The sequence below is a fragment of the Saccopteryx bilineata genome, chromosome X (assembly GCF_036850765.1).
Source record: "Saccopteryx bilineata isolate mSacBil1 chromosome X, mSacBil1_pri_phased_curated, whole genome shotgun sequence".
In the NCBI taxonomy this organism is placed as follows: Eukaryota; Metazoa; Chordata; class Mammalia; order Chiroptera; family Emballonuridae; genus Saccopteryx; species Saccopteryx bilineata.
Window position 1 is genome coordinate 143774419 of NC_089502.1, and position 11611 is coordinate 143786029.

At 49.5% G+C, this 11611-nt stretch overlaps 1 non-coding gene across 1 annotated transcript; it reads left to right on the forward strand.

Annotated features, from left to right (window-relative positions):
- Positions 1–2392: 2392 nt before the first annotated feature.
- On the forward strand, positions 2393–2468 carry TRNAT-CGU (transfer RNA threonine (anticodon CGU)). Its single transcript has one exon. It is a non-coding gene; the product is annotated as a tRNA-Thr (tRNA).
- Positions 2469–11611: the final 9143 nt, after the last annotated feature.

The following is an 11611-nucleotide window of genomic DNA, read 5'->3' on the forward strand; positions in this document are numbered from 1 at the left end:
GGTGCAATGCCCCAGATGGACAGAGCATCGCCCCCTAGTGGGCATGCTGAGTGGATCCCGATCGGGGTGCATGCAGAAGTCTGTCTCTGCCTTCCTTCATCTCACTGAATAAAATAAAATGATACAAGCATGACCTGTGGCTTCATGAGCAAAGACAGACACGCACAAAATAAGTACGGAGACCCTTGAAGCTATGCGGAGGTTGGCAGCCCTGTGCTATGTGGCTAATTTCCTCAGTTAAAATGACACGAGAATAAAATGATTCCCCCATGTTTCCAAGTTCCTTCAGCCCTTCAGTCAAGCCTGCCCCATCTGCTGCTCAAGCCACAGCTAGCCCCTGCCCTGAGCTTCACCGCATTAAAAGCCACGCACATCCCATTCCTGATGGCCCATTCATGTATCATCTAAGCCATCGCTCTTACAGACGCCTCCGTCAGGGGTATTCTGTTTATTATGGACGACGGCGCTGGCCTGAGAGAAAGAAGAATGAAAACCGTCCCAGTCAAACCCGGTAGATTGTATCCTTGGTAATGATATTGATGCAAGTATGCAGATGGGCAGCGTTTGAGACTATTGAAGGAAACACGGTTAGAGAAATCTAGAGATTTAATTCACCCTGATTCCTCTTGCTCGTGAATTAGCATAAACATCAGAGTCCTCTTGTACTAAAACAATCATACTTCTTACCTACCGTGCGCACCTCACTGCCGGTCCTGAGGACGGGAATTTGGTTGGACAGCAGTGGCTAAAACTCCAGGGGGCCAGAGTGGAGAGAAAACAGGCATTTGAAAATGAATTATATAAACGTTGGAGCTTTCTATTCTAATGACGTGCATGCTATGGCTTCCAGGAAGGATAAACGTTAGTTGGCATATTAAGCTGAACGGAAAATCGTTTTCCTCTTAGAAAAAAACGCTATGAGTACACAAGTATTTTTCCCTGAGGATGTACTCGCCCTAAATCTTCAGGCAGCGGCGGCAAAGACATACTCAGGAGACAGAATATTTCTCTGCTGGTCCTGAAGAGCCAGGTCTTTGACCCCAGGGCCCAGCTTCCTATTAGGATATTTCAGGAAGAAAGGGTCCCCTCCCCGGCGGCGTAGCAGAAAACTAATCACCAAGAGCTTGGTGTATGCAGAGCTGCCGATGAGGACCCAGGGACAGGGAATTCCCCAGCACAGCAAGTGACAGGCAGAGAGCAACAGAACAACATCAGTCAGGACATCAGAATGGGACACGCAGGGTGTCTGAGATGCATCAGGGCATCAGCAGGGACACAGCGGGGACGAAACGAGGGGCCGATCGTCCCAGAGGCACTTCCGTGTGAAGCCTGATAACACTGCAGTCTGCCCCTGCGTTCTCCACGGACAGGATTTTTCCAGGGCTGCGTGGAGGGAGATGCGTGAGCATTTCCAGCTGGCGTGGGCCCTGAGCGTGCTCCACGCTGCTTCAGAAAGCGGCTCATCAGATCAGGAGCTGTCGGGTAAAGGTGGCTGGGTACGTTCTCGGCTGTCCCCAGTCCTGGGGGGCTGAGCCTGCACCTGTCAGCTCTGATTTATATAAAGTACAAGGCAGGTCTGAATTGTCCTTGTCAGTCACCGGCCGAGCACGGGAGGACATGGGGCACATCCATGTAGCTGGACGCAATATCTGGACTCATCTGTCCTTTGCAAAGGGTGCTCTTGGCTTAGAGGGTCAAAGCTCCTATACGTAAGAGAATTTAAGCATTATAGACCCAACCTGAATGGGTTGCTAAGGGCTCTTTTCTGCTGATACTCAAATCACTAAAAGGACCTGCAGTGTTTTGTTTTGTTTTGTTTTTGGCAGTTTGTAAAAGAATAAAATATCTAGTTGTGTTTTTTTTTTGTAAGAAAAGAAAGAATCGATCATTGTAAACCGTGGTGTCAGGAATTAGAAAAAGATTCATTGTGGGTGGTCCTTGCTCGGGGTGAATGAACAAACCCAGTGAGAGAGGTTTAAGCAATTAATAAAACAACCCACCGTAAGATGTACATTAGTGTTCAAAGGTCGGTTCGTTTTAACAAAGGGGTGTATTCATTAGGAAAAGGGAACGTCAGGGAAATCCTACCACTGACCCTGATCATGTTAGCCTTTCCACTGGCCCAAACAAGAAAGAAAAAAAAGAAAGAAAAAAGGAACTGTAAAGGGTGGGTGTTCCAGCCGTAATGGGTGAGAACGGCTCTTCATAAACACGGAGAACTAATCGTACTGCTGTTCAGCTCTTGAACTGCTTGTAGAAGGCAACACACACCGTGCCTGGCTTCCCAACACGCAGAAACCACGGCGCGCCCACAATCCATGCAAGCTGAAGAGGGCAGTGAGAGACCAGGCACATTGTTCTTTATTCTATGTTTAAAAAAAAATAAAATCTGGCCCTGGCCGGTTGGCTCAGTGGTAGAGCGTCGGCCTCGTATGCAGGAGTACCGGGTTCGATTCCCGGCCAGGGCACACAGGAGAAGCGCCCATCTGCTTCTCCACCCCTCCCCCTCTCCTTCCTCTCTGTCTCTCTCTTCCCCTCCCACAGCCAAGGCTCCATTGGAGCAAAGTTTGCCCGGGCGCTGAGGATGGCTCTGTGGCCTCTGCCTCAGGCACTAGAATGGCTCCAGTTACAATGGAGCAACGGCCCAGATGGACAGAGCGTCGCCCCCTGGTGGGCATGCCGGGTGGATCCCGGTCGGGTGCGTGTGGGAGTCTGTCTGACTGCCTCCCTGTTTCCAGCTTCAGAAAAATACAAATAATAATAATAATAATAATAAAATAAAATAAAATCTACAGGTTTTATTTCTAATTCTTCATCACAGAACGTGGATGACCTAGACAACAGCATCTCAGAGGTCAGCACTCCCATCAGCGGGATCCAAACACACACTCCTCTGTGTCAAGCTCCTTGGGTTCAACACCATACGTGTGTGTGTCAAGCTCCTTGGGTTCAACACCATACGTGTGTGTGTCGAGCTCCTTCGGTTCAATGCCATACGTGTGCGTGTCGAGCTCCTTGGGTTCAACACCATACGTGTGCGTGTCGAGCTCCTTCGGTTCAACGCCATACGTGTGCGTGTCGAGCTCCTTGGGTTCAACACCATACGTGTGCGTGTCGAGCTCCTTGGGTTCAACGCCATACGTGTGTGTGTCGAGCTCCTTGGGTTCAACGCCATACGTGTGCGTGTCGAGCTCCTTCGGTTCAACACCATACGTGTTGCAGCACTTGTCCAGGTTCCTGCATGGAGCCCTTGTCCACTTTTCACGGTCATATATTCTGCTTTACACCCAGAGAACAGTTCTATTTTAACGATGGACATTTGGCTTCTGGTGCCATGATGAAAAAAGGTTCTGTGTCCACGCTGTTCTGCTGGGAATGTGACCCCGTGTGTCATGGCTGCGTACCTAGGAGCAGAATTTCTGTCTTACGGAGTAGAAATGTTTCCCATTTAAGTGGATGCTACCACAGGGTTGTTTTTTTTTTTTTAACAATTTACGGTCCCACCAGCTAGGCACAAAAGTTGTCTGTATTCGCAACAGCGTTTGGCATCTTCTTGCTTTTCCCCCAATTATTATCTCACTTTACTCCCAGGCCTTTGGCCACTTGACAAATATTTATGTATTTGCAAGTTTAAACTTTTTTTATTTTTTGTATTTTTCTGAAGTTGGAAACGGGGAGGCAGTCAGACAGACTCCCGCATGCGCCCGACTGGGATCCACCCGGCATGCCCACCAGGGGTGATGCTCTGCCCATCTGGGGCGTTGCTCTGTTGCAACCAGAGCCATTCTAGCGCCTGAGGCAGAGGCCATGGAGCCATCCTCAATGCCTGGGCAAACTTTGCTCCAATGGAGCCTCGGCTGCGAGACGGGAAGAGAGAGACAGAGAAGAAGGAGAGGGGGAGGGATGGAGAAGCAGATGGGCGCTGCTCCTGTGTGCCCTGGCTGGGAATCGAACCTGGGACTCTTGCACCCAGGCTGACGCTCTACCACTGAGTCAACCAGCTGGGGCCCACAAGTTTAAACTTTTAACAAATGTATACGCTTGCCCAAGATTCTGCACTTGAATCCTTTCTCTTTCTGCTTTCATGCTCTTCCCTAAATGACGTCACACATTTCTTGGGGCAAAAACTCACCAGGATACTTGGAAGCCCCAACACAAACCTCTGGTCTGAGGAACAAGGGCCACATTGAACCCCAGTGTTTGAAACACCGTCCGTGTGGCTACAGGCCCCTAGTGAGCAAGAAACCGTTGAGCTGATATGCATTTGACTTCCGTATCCAAACGTTAGTGTTTCAGGTCAGGTAATCTCCTGAGTAGCATTTTGAAAAAAATAAATTCAAAGGGATTTCATTTAATTCTCTAAAATATATACTTGCCGATTATTTCAGAAAGATAAGAGAAAGCTTAAGGCACCGTTCAAATACAATATGTATTCATCTTTTAACATTCATTCCACACATATGTATGGAACACCAACTACTGTATGCTGGGGTTACAAAGTCTCAATCTTCACTTAACGTTTATCTAGCGAAAGAGACAGAAATCAAATAAAGTGACCCCATAAATACCGAGGAGCTTTGGTTAATTGTCCCTCCAGGTCACGAGGTGATACATTAGAAATCGAAGCTCATGCAATAATCATGGAATCTGAAATGTAACCCGAATCCCTCATTTATTTTTATGAATTTAAACTCAGTATTTCAACGGGTCATTAGAGAAATTCACCTGAAATTTCCCCCGGTCCGCATTTGGAGCGACACATGTCTGCACCATGAGGAGCCACGCTGTGGATGAAAACGTGATCCTCTGAGGCCACGTGACACTCTCGGTGGCCGCCTGGCTCGTGGCCACAGGACTGTGAGAAGTGCCGTTTTGATCGGGAGGCAATTTGAGAAATGACTTCCCGGCACCATCTGCCTGAAGCACTTGAAGACGTTCGTGCCGAGCGATTCCATAAAGAAAATGCACGCTGACAAAGACAGTGAGCTGGGGCAGGGCCGGGACATTTTCTGGGCTACCCGGCATCGAGCCCAGCCCATGGAGAACTGCCGCCATCAGCCGTGGGGCCCGTGCACGTCAGATGTTTTCTTCTTAGTTGGTCTAGACTTTTTGTGTGTGTCAATTTGGCAGATTGCTGGAGTGAATTTGCCGTGTGTGTGTGTGTGTGTGTGTGTGTGTGTGTGTGTGTGTTTCTTTTCTTGTTGTTGTTAAGTGAGAGGAGGGGAGATAGTGAGACAAGACTCCCGCATGCGCCCCAACCGGGATCCACCCGGCATGCCTGTGTTGGGCCAATGCTCAAATCAGTCCAGCTATTTTTAGTGCCTGAGGCCAATGCTCGGACCATTAGAGCCAGTGCCTGTGGGAGAGGAAGAGAAAGAGAAGACAGGTGGAGAGAAGCAGATGGTCGCTTCTCCTGTGTGCCCTGACTGGGAATTGAACCCGGGACGTCCATATGCTGGGCTGATGCTCTATCCACTGAACCACCGGCCAGGGCCGTGTGTCTTTTTCTTACATGGCGTCACCCCAAGCGCACGTTCTTGGAATAGATAATGGGTGGAAGTGAGTCAGCTAACCATGAACCCCAGTCCCACACAGGTGTTCAGAAAGGACACACACCTTCTCTGGGACCTGTCGTCCTATGGAAGAAGCGTTAACTGAGAACCCTTAACCGAAGGCAGTCTGGGTCAGCCGCTGCCTGTCACATGTTCAAGGAACCCGAGCCCCCTCTGGGGAGGCTTCACATAAATTTCCTGAGATGTTCAGGATTAGACATGTTGCTTAATGTAGCCTGAATATACTGTTTCTCCAAGCTATCGTCCCTGAAATAGTATGTGTGAGAATTCCACATGAGGAGTTCCACAAGAGGAAAAGTGAAATTCCATGCTCTGCTTGCCTGTGGGTGGCGGACAGAACACGGTGCATGTGCCGTCCGTCGCTGACACCAGTCAACAAGCATAACGTCTACATCTCAAACCGATCACAGGCCAGGTCCTTGTAGGTCCTCCAGTAAGTAACCTCCAAGTGACTGCTTTTTATGGAAACAGTGACCAACTACGGATGCAGACGTTCACTAAGCAAGGGTGTCTAAGGCTGTACCAGTTACTTCTTTTTTGTTTGTTTGTTTAATTTTTATTAATTTTAATGGGGTGACATCAATAAATCAGGGTACATATGTTCAAAGAAAACACATCCAGGTTATCTTGTTATTCAATTATGTTGCATACCCATCACCCAAAGTCAGATTGTCCTCCGTCACCTTCTATCTAGTTTTCTTTGTGCCCCTCCCCCCCTTCCCCTCTCCCTTCCTCTCCTCCCCGCCCCCCCCAACCACCACACTCTTGTCCATGCCTCTTAGTCTCGTTTTTATGTCCCACCTACGTATGGAATAATGCAGTTCTTGTTTTTTTCTGATTTATTCATTTCACTCTGTATAATGTTATCAAGATCCCACCATTTTGTTGTAAATGATCCAATGTCATCATTTCTTATGGCTGAGTAGTATTCCATAGTGTATATGTGCCACATCTTCTTTATCCAGTCATCTATTGAAGGGCTTTTTGGTTGTTTCCATGTCCTGGCCACTGTGAACAATGCTGCAATGAACATGGGGCTGCATGTGTCTTTAAGTATCAGTGTTTCTGAGTTTTGGGGGTATATACCCAGTAGAGGGATTGCTGGGTCATAAGGTAGTTCTATTTTCAGTTTTTTGAGGGACCACCATACTTCCTTCCATAATGGTTATACTACTTTCCATTCCCACCAACAGTGAATGAGGGTTCCTTTTTCTCCACAGTCTCTCCAACATTTGCTATTACCTGTCTTGTTGATAATAGCTAATCTAATAGGTGTGAGGTGGTATCTCATTGCAGTTTTGATTTGCATTTCTCTAATAAATAATGAAGATGAGCATCTTTTCATATATCTGTTGGTCATTTGTATTTCTTCCTGGGAGAAGTGTCTGTTCATGTCCTCTTCCCATTTTTTTTATTGGATTGTTTGTTTGTTTGTTGTTGAGTTTTATGAGTTCTTTGTATATTTTGAATATTAGGCCCTTATCTGAGCTGTTGTTTGAAAATATCATTTCCCATTTAGTTGGCTGTCTGTTTATTTTGTTGTTTCTCTTGCTGAGCAAAAACTTTTTAGTCTGATGTAGTCCCATTCATTTATTTTTGCCTTCACTTTCTTTGCCTTTGGAGTCAAATTCATAAAATGCTCTTTAAAACCAAGGTCCGTGAGTTTAGAACCTATGTCTTCTTCTATATGTACCGATTACTTCTAAGCATAGAAGTCCACCCTCGCCAATCAACCAGGATGCGAGGTTTGAACGAGAGCTTGGCCGTCTTCCAGCTTGGGACAAATGACGTCACCACTGGGCTATGTCAGAAAGAAAAACCAGGGCTCAGCAATCGCTATTTCTGTTCTTGGTTCAGCCCACAAAACAAGCCTATCCCACGTCTGAAATGCACGTCACCTTCCGCCTCAGGTTAAGGGACATGGCAATTTGCGTTTGGCTTAGGGAATCGGTCTGCTCACAGGTGTGAAGGTGGAGTTCTTTTTTTTTTTTTTTTTTTTGTATTTTTCCGAAGCTGGAAACGGGGAGAGACAGTCAGACAGACTCCCGCATACGCCCGACCGGGATCCACCCGGCACGCCCACCAGGGGGCGACGCTCTGCCCACCAGGGGGCGATGCTCTGCCCCTCTGGGGTGTCGCTCTGTTGCGACCAGAGCCACTCTAGTGCCTGGGGCAGAGGCCAAGGAGTCATCCCCAGTGCCCGGGCCATCTTTGCTCCAATGGAGCCTCGGCTGCGGGAGGGGAACAGAGAGACAGAGGAAGGAGAGGGGGAGGGATGGAGAAGCAGATGGGCGCTTCTCCTGTGTGCCCTGGCCAGGAATCGAACCCGGGACTTCTGCACGCCAGGCCGACGCTCTACCACTGAGCCAACCAGCCAGGGCAAAGGTGGAGTTCTGTAAGCAGGCTGTTGGAGGATCCTAGCATCCTCAGCAAGGACTGGGGGGGGGGCGTTGTCACTTCTAACACGAATGCTGCCATGTTTGTGCAGTTTTCTTTGTTGGCATTCCTGCATTTCCGCTGTGGTTCTCATTCGTTATTCCTATTGTTTTCCATGCTCCGAACTCTCATTATTTTGGCTTTCCAAAACTCCCCCCCCTTCCCCTGACTCAGCAGATCCGCCTGGAACTCAAAATCCTGCTGATTTTAGAGTATCTGACATTAATTTGCTCTTCTGACACTTGGGAACGCCCTCCGTGTTCCTACTTGTGACCTACTTTGGTAGGTCACAAGGACCCCCCCGGTTAGGGGACTGTGCCGTCAGGACTTTAATTCTGTGACACTGCCCACCGAGTCCAGTAAGGGAATGATTGTGGTTGCCAAGGCAACAGGAGCAGCAAAGCTTGCTGAGAACACAAAGGGAAGGACAGAAAGGAGGTCATGAGAGGAGAAAGGAGTGGAGAAGTGCCTTCTCTCCCCATGTGGGTCCATATCTCCCTGTGGTTCTGAGTACCCGGAAAACCCTCAGTGATATAACGCCCCTAAAAGAGGAAGGGAAGAGGTGTGACCTAAGTAACGCTGGGGCAGGTGACGTCTAAAAGACTGAACCCAGAACAGCTCTAGGTAAGCACCACACTTGACAAAGTCTTTCCCCGGCAGCAGTTCTTCATGCCCTGTGTTGTGACGTTGGACTTGACCGGTGAGACAGCTGGACGATGAGCGGCAGGGACCACTTTCTCACTGTTGGAATGTAAAAGTTTCAGACAAGCAAGAGAAGGGGTCTAGAAAGACCCGTCTGCTAACGGGTGGGCATTGCAGACGCCGGCGTGAACTTGTGTTAACTTGACGTAAGGAGGGTCGCTTTAGGAATACGCTCAGGGACGTGCGTGCACGCGGGCAGGGCACACACACACACACACACACACACACACACACGCTGCTCTCCTCTGACTGCTTGACACGTCTGCAGAATCAATGCTCCAGGAGCAATGACGTGGATTCTAGCAACCTTTTCCAGTACAAGGAGCCGGCTCCTCGGAGGGATGTCGGATTCCAGCACCAGGAAAGGAAATAGACCCAGTGAACTGCAGCATCTCATGGCTCCAGAAAGTAAGGCTGCGCTCAGCACAGAAATGAACAAACACACACAAAAAGCCACGGCCACCAGGGAGCCCAGTGCGAGGGCTCTCAGTGGCCAGCCACCAAAATATTAACCCTCGGAGCCACAGCACACGGAATTACTGGAAGGGAATCCAAAGTGTCAATATCTGTGTGATATTTAAATAGGCAAACGATTGACTGCATTCCGGGGGACAGACAAGTCTCCTGGGCAGAAGCATTTTTTCCAAACAATTTACACCCATAGCTGCTGTGTCTTCAAGGAGTTGGAACGTCAATACTGCGCTCCTTAAAGCTGGGCGGTGCTCAGTGTGGACAACAGGACGGGGCGGGGACAGCAACATCACGGGGCAGGGACAGCGATGACAAGGGCTCTGTCCCTCTGTGGTCTTCCTCTGCAAATCCTGCCCTTCTGGGCACACCATGAGTAGAACACCTGACAAATGACAGCTGAGGGACACGTGACCAAATACGCCCCCAGCAGTCCTCAGAACCCTCCAGTTCACCGGAAACAAGGGAAGCCCCAAGAAGGTGGCACCATCCCCAGAAGACATGACCACGGTAAGCAATGTGGCCGCCCGGGTGGAACCCTGGAGCCGAGAAAGGCCGGGAAGCAAGATGCACCGGCGAATCTGAGTCAGCACCGACTTCAGTGAGCAACAACGTATCGACGTCGGCTCCCTTGTTGCGATAAATATTCCCAGTGTCACCGCAGGCAGTCCAGCAAGTTATCCTGCATCTCAGAGCTGCTGGACACCCAGGTCCTTTGACCCAGAGTTCTTTCTTAACAGAGACAGAGACAGATAGGGACAGAGAGACAGGAACAGAGAGAGATGAGAAGCATCAATCATCAGTTTTTTGTTGTGACACCTTAGTTGCTCATTGATTGCTTTCTCATATGTGCCCTGACCATGGGCCTTCAGCAGACCGAGTAACCCCTTGCTCAAGCCAGCGACCTTGGGCTCAAGCTGGTGAGCTTTTGCTCAAACCAGATGAGCCCGCGCTCAAGCTGGCGACCTCGGGGTCTCGAACCTGGGTCTTCCGCATCCTAGTCCAACGCTCTATCCACTGCGCCACCACCTGGTCAGGCCAGAGTTCTTGCCTTTCTATCAACTCCTTAGATGATTATTACCAATGATCCATGGAGTCATTGTCATCATATCCGTATTGCACACTGAGAACATCAAACAGGTTCAAAGTGCCATTTCTTTTCCCCAACAGAGGAACAACTTTCATGACCTAGGAGGACCCGAGAGGATGACTCAGGACGTCATCTCATGACATGTTATGTCCTCATAGTTTTTACAGGCTGCCAACAATTTTTTAATTTGGTATCACACGCCCCAGAAGAAGCCGTGCAAGTCAGAAGGTGGCCGCTGAGCAGGGGATAGGAAGATGTCTTAGAGCCAGGATTAACTTCCCTCGCTAAAACGCTGGTAACTAAAGAGAGATGCTCCTGACCATTGCGGCACAATGTTCATGAAATATAACACGCGCGAGGGCTGGGTGTGCTGGTGTTTTCTCAGCAGAGTCCCGGAAAGGCGTCTTTGCAGAAGCGTTGGAAACGCTCACTCGCATCGCCAGGAGCTGGATGCTTCGCCACGGGTGTGCCGCTCTTCCAGTTATTATTTTTATTATTCTGCTATGTGCACGTAATAATAAAAAAAAATCGACGTATAAGTGACGATATGCGGGTGGAAACTTCAACCGGAGAGTTTCATTGCCTCAGCCTTTTCTCCACATAGTGGAGGAGCCCTGCGGGCGAGCTCTTAGTTAACTGTGCTTTCTTTTAAGCCATGACAAATACTTTTTTTGTGTGTGTGTGTATTTTTCTGAAGCTGGAAATGGGGAGAGACAGTCAGACAGACTCCCGCATGCGCCGGACAGGGATCCAGCCAGCACGCCCACCAGGGGCGACACTCTGCCCACCAGGGGGCGATGCTCTGCCCCTCCGGGGCGTCGCTCTGTTGCGACCAGAGCCACTCCAGCGCCTGGGGCAGAGGCCCAAGGAGCCATCCCCAGCGCCCGGGCCATCTTTGTTCCAATGGAGCCTCGGCTGTGGGAGGGGAAAAGAGAGACAGAGAAGAAGGAGAGGGGGAGGGGTGGAGAAGCAGATGGACGCTTCTCCTGTGTGCCCTGGCCGGGAATCGAACCCGGGACTTCTGCACGCCAGGCCGACGCTCTACCGCTGAGCCAACCGGCCAGGGCTGCCATGACAAATTCTTTTAATAAAAAGGCACCAAACAGCCGGCTCTCACAGACTGATACTCGCAGCCTCTCATAACGACTTCAGAAGTTCACTTTTGGGGGCAGAGAAGAATGAAAACCACAAGGTCTTAAAAAATCTAATTCGGTGACGCCGTCCACTGATAATGCTTTTGTAGGACTCGCTGCAGCCTGTCCTCTCTGTAATGGACAGTGATGGCAGCCCGATGTTTCCTAAGATGACGGATCGCCCGGGAACACGCTGCCTCTGGTTCCCT